General features: G+C 38.0%; 1 pseudogene across 1 annotated transcript; it reads left to right on the forward strand.

The window, feature by feature from the left end:
- Positions 1-1,447: 1,447 nt before the first annotated feature.
- On the forward strand, positions 1,448-4,376 carry LOC101294255 (annotated as a pseudogene). The gene is made up of 6 exons (XR_184392.1): positions 1,448-2,189; positions 2,289-2,488; positions 2,733-3,352; positions 3,487-3,627; positions 3,910-3,974; positions 4,061-4,376. The product of XR_184392.1 is annotated as a TMV resistance protein N-like (transcript).
- Positions 4,377-7,820: the final 3,444 nt, after the last annotated feature.

Below are 7,820 nucleotides of genomic sequence, written 5' to 3' on the forward strand. Positions count from 1 at the left end.
GCACATCAGCAATGCAGGAGATTCATTTTGCAGAGTATACATGATACCTAAATTTTATTTTTATGTTTGACAAAACAATCGTCACATACACAATCTATCATGATACTGTACAATTGACAAGTACTAGATTAGTACGATTTCTCCTATATATACAATAATGTCGAAAAATGTTCCAATCTAGAGCGGAGTCTCTATAAATTCCAGGACAACCAAACCAGATGCCCAAACATCATCATCCAATACATGTTCAACATGCATGGCCTAGTAAACGTAGCTTCCATATAGAAAAACTCGCAACTTGGACTCAACTGCGAACAAGTCAAATGGGTAGATATATTCCACAAGGATTTCAGTTGCAGCCATGGAGAGTGATGTTGTCATCATGTCGTTAATTAGCTAACTTCTGGCAAAGATATCAACATATATATGTAGTCATGTGGCTACTAATACAGAAGCTAGTCGAGAGACGACTCGTCCGAAGTCTTCTTTTGTTTTGTTTCAGAGACGTGCCTCTTCAATTAATGTTTTCACCAAGTTCAATTGAGAAGTAGTCTAAGACACGGAGCACCTCCATTCATCACCGGCCGTCCCATTATAAAGAGTTAAAGACGACTTAGAGTCCATGCATCCCAATCTTCCTCAGAAGATACCAATCAGGACTCATGGTCCGGCTTGCAGAATGGGTTGAGAATAATCAAAATAGCCGACAGATTGGAGGTCGGAAGTAGAGAGGTAATGAATAAGAACCCCCACAAGTTAAAGAGTTCACTTTGTACTATAAGTTAATACTATTATATATAGAAAGTGAAATTTGCACTCCTTATTATACGATCTACACTTTTTATTTATTTATTTTAGGTTAAAATACTTATAAAAAGACAAAACATACGTTAATAAAAACAAAACATAAGTTACTGAAAGAGGAAATAAATAGTGTGAATTATGAAATTTGGAATATAAATTTTGTCATATCATATGGTATTATAGACAAACCTCCATTTTATCTGAGTATTTAACTCTCACTCTTCTTCGCTGCCAAAAAAAAAAAAAATTTCTCACTCTTCTTAACTCCCGAGAATCTCAACTTCAACTTGAGATTAATAGATTGATTGTTCATCACATGCTTACCCACATGACATGATCTTAAGTAGAAAGAGCTCAAAGAATAAAAACTGCATATGGTTGCCCCATAAACAATCCACTGCTTGAGTGCTTCATTATATTTGAAGCAGAGCTTCTGTGAGAGTTTCGCCGCCGAGTAAGGGTCGTTGTTGATGATTTGGACGACACTTGATCCGGGGCACACGTTGGTGTTTCAAACATTTGATGGCTGCCAGCCTACTGCTCCATGCTTTTGAACCGACTCTTGTTGAAAACGTCAAACTTCAGATGATCGGTTGGTATGATGGTATTAGTATTACTGGGCAACTTCCATACACCCCCAACTGCCATTGTTGGTTAACTTCTCCGATCGATCATGTTGTCTTCCCAACCTTTGATCATCTCTCAATTTAAGTTCAAACCAAATGGCCACCGATTCAGTCACCCCTCATTTAACAAACTCATCACTCAATCATCTTTGATCATCACTAATACCAAGTATTCTCAACATGCCATATGTTTCAAACTATATGGATTCCATCACCACTCAACTCTTGGCAAGAAACAAGGCAGAGCATCTTCCTGCTCCTCCTTTTCTTCTTCTTCTTCTTCGACCACTCATGATCATCATTCATGGACATATGATGTCTTTCTCAGTTTTAGAGGAGAGGATACACGCAACAATTTCATAGGCCATTTGCACAGCAATTTGGTCCGAAAAGGAATCAAAAACCTTCATAGACGATGAAGGACTTGGAAGAGGAGATGAGCTATCACATGCCCTTCAAAAAGCAATTCAAGAGTCCAGAATTTCTATCGTCGTCTTTTCGGAGAATTATGCTTCCTCTAAGTAGTACTTGGAAGAACTCGTCAGCATTCTTCACTGTAAAGAATCAAAGCAACAGCTGGTTTACCTTTTTTTTTTACAAGGCAGATCCATCGGATGTACGACATCAAAGAGGTAGTTTTGGCAAAGCACTAGCTCACCACGAAAGCAGATTAAAACACAACTTGGAGAAAGTCACGAGATGGAGGGAAGCTCTTACAAAAGCATCAAATCTCTCTGGCCTGCGTTTTATAGATGGAAGGTACTGCTCTGCTTGCATAGTAACTGTGGTCTTCTTTGTAACTATACTCGCTTATATAAGTTGCTATACTTTTCTGAACAAATGATCAAGTACTTTTAGATCAGCACAACTTTTAGATCGCATTCATTTAAGTGTGGCAAAGTACCCTGTTGGAATAGAGTCTCGTGTAGAGGATATGCTTAAGCTTCTACGTGTTGGAGAAGATGATGTCCGCATGGTGGGGATATGGGGAATCGGTGGAATCGGAAAGACAACAATTGCTAAAGGTGTGTATAATTCAATTGCTCATAACTTTGAAGGTACCTGTTTTCTGGAAAATGTTAAGAGAGAGATCAATCAGATATGGAGGCCTAGTTGAATTGCAAAATTCTCTTCTTTCTAAGATTCTCAAGGAGAAAGATTTCAGGATTACTAGTGTTGATGAAGGGATCACTCTCATAAAAGAACGGTTGTGCCATAAAAAGGTTCTCTTAGTTCTTGATGATGTGAATCATTTAAACCAATTAAACAAATTAGTCGGAATGTCTGATTGGTTTGGTTTAGGTAGTAGAATAATCATCACAACAAGAGATAAGCGCTGGCTAATTGCTCATGATGTCAATCATATATACAAAATGAAGGAGTTGAGTCATCATGAAGCTTTAGAGCTCTTCAAGTTTAATGCCTTTAAAGAAAACCAAAAAATGGATGATTATGTTGAATTCATTGATAATATTACACTTTATGCTCAAGGGCTTCCCATAGCTTTGGAAGTTTTGGGTTCATTTCTCCCTGGTAGAAATGTAGATCAGTGGAAAGTTGCATTAGATGGTTATGGAAGAGAACCAAAGAAAAAGATTCAAGAAATTCTCAGAAGAAGTTATGATGCACTGGACGATTTGACAAAAGAAATTTTTCTTCACATTGCATGTTTCTTTAAAGGCAAAGCTAAGAACTACGTGATAGATATACTAAGAGGATGCGATCTCAATCCTGAATATGGTATTGAAGTACTCACAGAAAAGGCCCTCATAAGCATCAATGAAAAAAAAGAGATTTTGATGCATGATCTGCTAGAAGAAATGGGGAAAGAAATAATTCGTCAAGAGTCTCCGACTGAGCCTGGAGAACGTAGCAGATTGTGGCGACATGAAGATGTTCACCGAGTTTTTATGGAAAACACAGTAAGTGAAATACACTGTATATCCCATATTATTAGTTCAGGACCAACTTCTTCTGCACCGTAATGAACTGAGAAAATATGTGACATTCTATTTGAGACACATTGAGCTTTTGACATTTTTGTTTTTGGTTGTAGGGATCAGATAAAGTTCGAGGCATCATTGTCAGTCGCATGAATGGCAGGGGAGAAAAGATACATCTGAACAGTGAAAGCTTCTCAAAGATGAAAAATCTTCAAATATTTGTAACCCCTCGTGATATATTCACTGGAGATCATGTAAATTATCTGTCCAACGAATTAAGGCTCATAGACTGGGAATGTTGTCCGTTATCGGCTTTTCCGCCTAGTTTTTATCCCAAGAAACTTGTTGTACTAAGGATGCATAAAAGCCGTTGGGACGTGATCAATCCAGAAAGATGGTGCCAAACAATAAACAGGATGCATGGAAGCCAAACATCACCTTTGGGGGAGGTACAGAAGGTAATTTGATTATTAATGGTCAAATTCTGTTTGATTAAATGACATTATAATTTCTTTCTAATATTTTCACATATGCAGACTATGCAGAATTTGAAATCTATCGACATGTCAAATTGCCGTGGTGCAAGAAAGATTAGTGGCTTGTCTGTATTCCCGAATTTAGTCATTGCACAAATTTAGTTGAAGTTGAGGTTGGATATGTTAAGAATCTAGTGAACTTGAATCTCAGTGGCTGCAAGAAACTTGAGAAGTTTGAAATTGTTGAAGAGATGAGATGCTTGAAAAGCCTGGACCTAGGGTGGACTGGCATCAAAGGATTTCCTTCATCATCAGTTAGATACCTCATTAATCTTGAAGAGCTACGTTTGAAAGGATGCTATAGCCTAACAACTGTGCCCTGCAGCATTCTTGAGTTAAAACATCTGAAGCACCTTGACGTCTCGGATTGCGACAATTTGGTCACATTTCCAACCAAGTGTGAGACGAGGACCACGATTTTACGCTATGATTCTTTGTTCATCAACTTGCGAATTGCAGGAATCTAGTGGAAATTTTAGAGTTCCCGCGGGAAATAGATGGCTTAGACTATTGAAACAGTATTTAGTCAGTATTTAGTTGCAGCATGGTGTAGTGATGTCATGGTGTAGTGGTGTAGTGGTGTAGTTGAAGTATGGGGCAGTATGGAACAGCAGCATGGTGTTTGTCTTCAATTACTGTAGTAGTGATTGTTCATGTCTGTTAGGCATGGTTAATCCATACTTGTTAGATAGAAAGTCAGTAGGTAGTTAGATTCAAGTTCTCTATATATTTTCTTCTCCTTGTAAATTCTTATATGCATTCAATATATCAGTGAGAGAAAATTGCTCCAACACTAGTATCTTTTTCAATATGGTATCAGAGCAGGAACTTTAGTGTCCTGTTTCTGTTTATCTTCTTCATTTTCATTGTAAGAGTTGTGTTGTTATCCTCCTTTCAGAATGACTGAAAGTTCAGAGTCTGATGTTAACCCTTTTAGCTCAGACAGTAGCATAGCCATGTCTGGTGGTTCTGATGAGGGAAATCCCAACCTTCGTCTTTGTTCGGTTTTACTCAATGAATATAACTATCTCCCTTGGTCTAGAGCTGTTACTTTAGCTCTTGGAGGAAAATCTAAGCTTGGTTTTGTCAATGGTGTTATTCCAATGCCAGAAATCAACTCAGCCACCTATGATGCATGGCTGTGTAAAGATCACCTTGTCATGTCCTGGCTTCTAAATTCCATGGAGCCTAAGATAGCTGAAATTTTTAATTATTCTGAGTCTTCTATGCATCTTTGGAAAGCTGTTGATGAGATGTATGGAAATCAAAATAATGCTGCTAGAATCTTTCAGCTAAAAAGAGATATTGCTAACCTGCAACAGGATGAGAAGACATTTGTGCAGTATCTTGGAAGCTTGACAAGCATGTGGAATGAGTTAGATCTTTATCGACCTTATACCATAGATGCTGCCATTCTATCTAAAAAGAGCAGAAGAAGACAAGATCTTTTCAACTTCTTGCAAATTTGAGTGCAGATTATGAAGATTTGAGAAGTCACATACTCATGAACTCAGATCTGCCTTCTTTCAAAAGTGTGTGTGCTACAGTGCAGAGAGAAGAGCTTAGAAGGAAAGTGATGAACTTGGAAGTCTCCACAAATCCATCAGACTCGAGAGCTTATGCTTCAAGCCACAAGCCTCAAGATGAAAGAGTGTATAGAGGAAGGCGTCCAGAACTGAAGTGCAGCCACTGTAGCAGTATTGGTCGCAGTGGTATTGGTCACACAAGAGAAAGGTGTTGGATTCTCCATCCAGAGTTGAAATCAAAATTTCAAAACAAAAACTCATCTCAAAGTTGGAACAACAATCCCCCCAAAGCAAATCTGGCTTCTTCATCTGATGGCATTGTGGATTTCACTGCTAATCCAGCTGCATTGATCAATGAGTTTGCAGTTTACTTACAACAGAAGCAACAGTCTGGTGTTGATTCACATACTGCTCTATTGGGAAAATTTGCAGGCTTTCTTGCTGATGCTGACACAGTGGATGATGGTGATTATTTCAGGTATCCTCAATGTCTTTACAAAACTGCTCTTGTAATTTAAATTCTAATCATGATTATTGGATAGTAGATTCTGGAGCCACAGATCATATGACAAATGATATTAATCTTCTGCATGACTTTGAAAACCTAGCTTCACATGTTTCTGTTGCAAATGGAAAGGGTGCTTCTGTGTTAGGAAAAGGAAAAATAAATTTTTTGTCGAAAAATATCAAGTCTGATGCTTTATATGTTCCATCTTTTCCTGTCAAATTACTATCAAGTTGGAAAAATCACCAGAACTCTAAATTGCCTAGCCATTTTTTTCTTCTCATAAAATGATTTTTCAGGATATCACCACCAAGAAGAAGATTGGTGAAGGTTTCTTTCTGAATGGCCTCTATTACCTGTCCAAGAAGCCAAAGGCCCTTCAAGTTAGTTTCTGTAATGCTTCAGACCACCATATTTGGCACCAACGCTTAGCTCATCCCTCAGAGAAAGTGCTGTCCATTTTGTTTCCAACCTTGAGTCAAGAAAGCAAGCAGTGTGAAGTGTGTCATCTCTCCAAATCTACTAGATTACCTTTTAATTCCTCTGTGTCTAGAGCCAGTAATCCCTTTGAAATCATTCACTCTGATATTTGGGGACCTATTCTAGAATCCTTCGATGGATTTAGATATTTTGTAATCTTCATTGATGATTTTACCAGAATTACTTGGCTGTACCTTTTGAAACACAAGAGTGAAACTTTTAATGCATTTAAAGATTTTTATTATCTTGTTAGCACTCAATTCTCTTCTAAAATTCAAATCTTGAGATCTGACAATGGCTCAGAATATATGTCTAATAACATGACTCAGTTTTTAAGCTCCAATGGTGTTGTACATCAAACAAGCTGTGTTGGCACACCCCAGCAAAATGGAATAGCAGAAAGGAAAAATAGAGATCTGCTAGAAAGACAAGAGCTATTATGTTCATGCCAATGTTCCAAAAAAATACTGGTCTCAAGCTGTTCTTACTGCAACTTACCTGATCAATAGACTACCTAGTAGAGTCTTGAATTCTAAGTCACCTCTTGAAGTTTTGAAGAACAGAAAAATTGATCTGTCTCATTTGAAGGTTTTTGGCTGTGTCTGTTATGTGCACATTCAGGCAAATAAGCGTGACAAACTTGATCCTAGAGCTGTTAAATGTGTTTTTCTGGGGTATTCTTCTACACAGAAGGGATACAAGTGCTATAATCCTTCAACTAGAAAACTAATTGTGTCTAGAGATGTGAAGTTTGATGAATCAAGTTCTTTCTTCTCAGATAAAATTATCAAGAGTCAGGGGGAGTTCTACAAAGATTTGTTTCCATTACCTACTGTTTGCATTGAAGATGAGACCTGCATCAGCTCTTCTTCTTCTAACATTAATAGTGAGCAGGTGTTTTTTCAGGGAAATGAGCATGAAGAGGATAATTCCCATGTAGTTCAAATTGAACCAGAAGCCTCTGATGAGCAGGTTCAAGACATTCCATCTCCTGTTCCTCCTAGGAGAAATCCTCCTCGAGCAAGGAAACCTCCTCTTAAGCTGCAAGATTATGTGTCTTACACCTCCAAGTACCCCATTAGTAAGTATATGAGTTATCACAAACTGTCATCAACTCATAATGCTTACTTAAGTGCCATTGATAATTCTCATGAGCCACAAACATTTGAAGAAGCAAGTCAGCATGAAGCTTGGATTCAAGCAATGGAAAATGAGATTGCAGCACTAGATGAGAACAAGACTTGGAGTGTGGTGAAACTTCCTAAAGGGAAGAAAGCAGTAGGAAGTAGATGGATTTACAAGACCAAGTTTAATGCAGATGGAACCATTGAAAGGCATAAAGCACGGCTTGTTGCTCGTGGATTCACTCAAACTTATGGAGTGGACTACAAGGAAACATT

The sequence above is a fragment of the Fragaria vesca genome, linkage group LG3 (assembly GCF_000184155.1).
Source record: "Fragaria vesca subsp. vesca linkage group LG3, FraVesHawaii_1.0, whole genome shotgun sequence".
Lineage (NCBI taxonomy): Eukaryota > Viridiplantae > Streptophyta > Magnoliopsida > Rosales > Rosaceae > Fragaria > Fragaria vesca.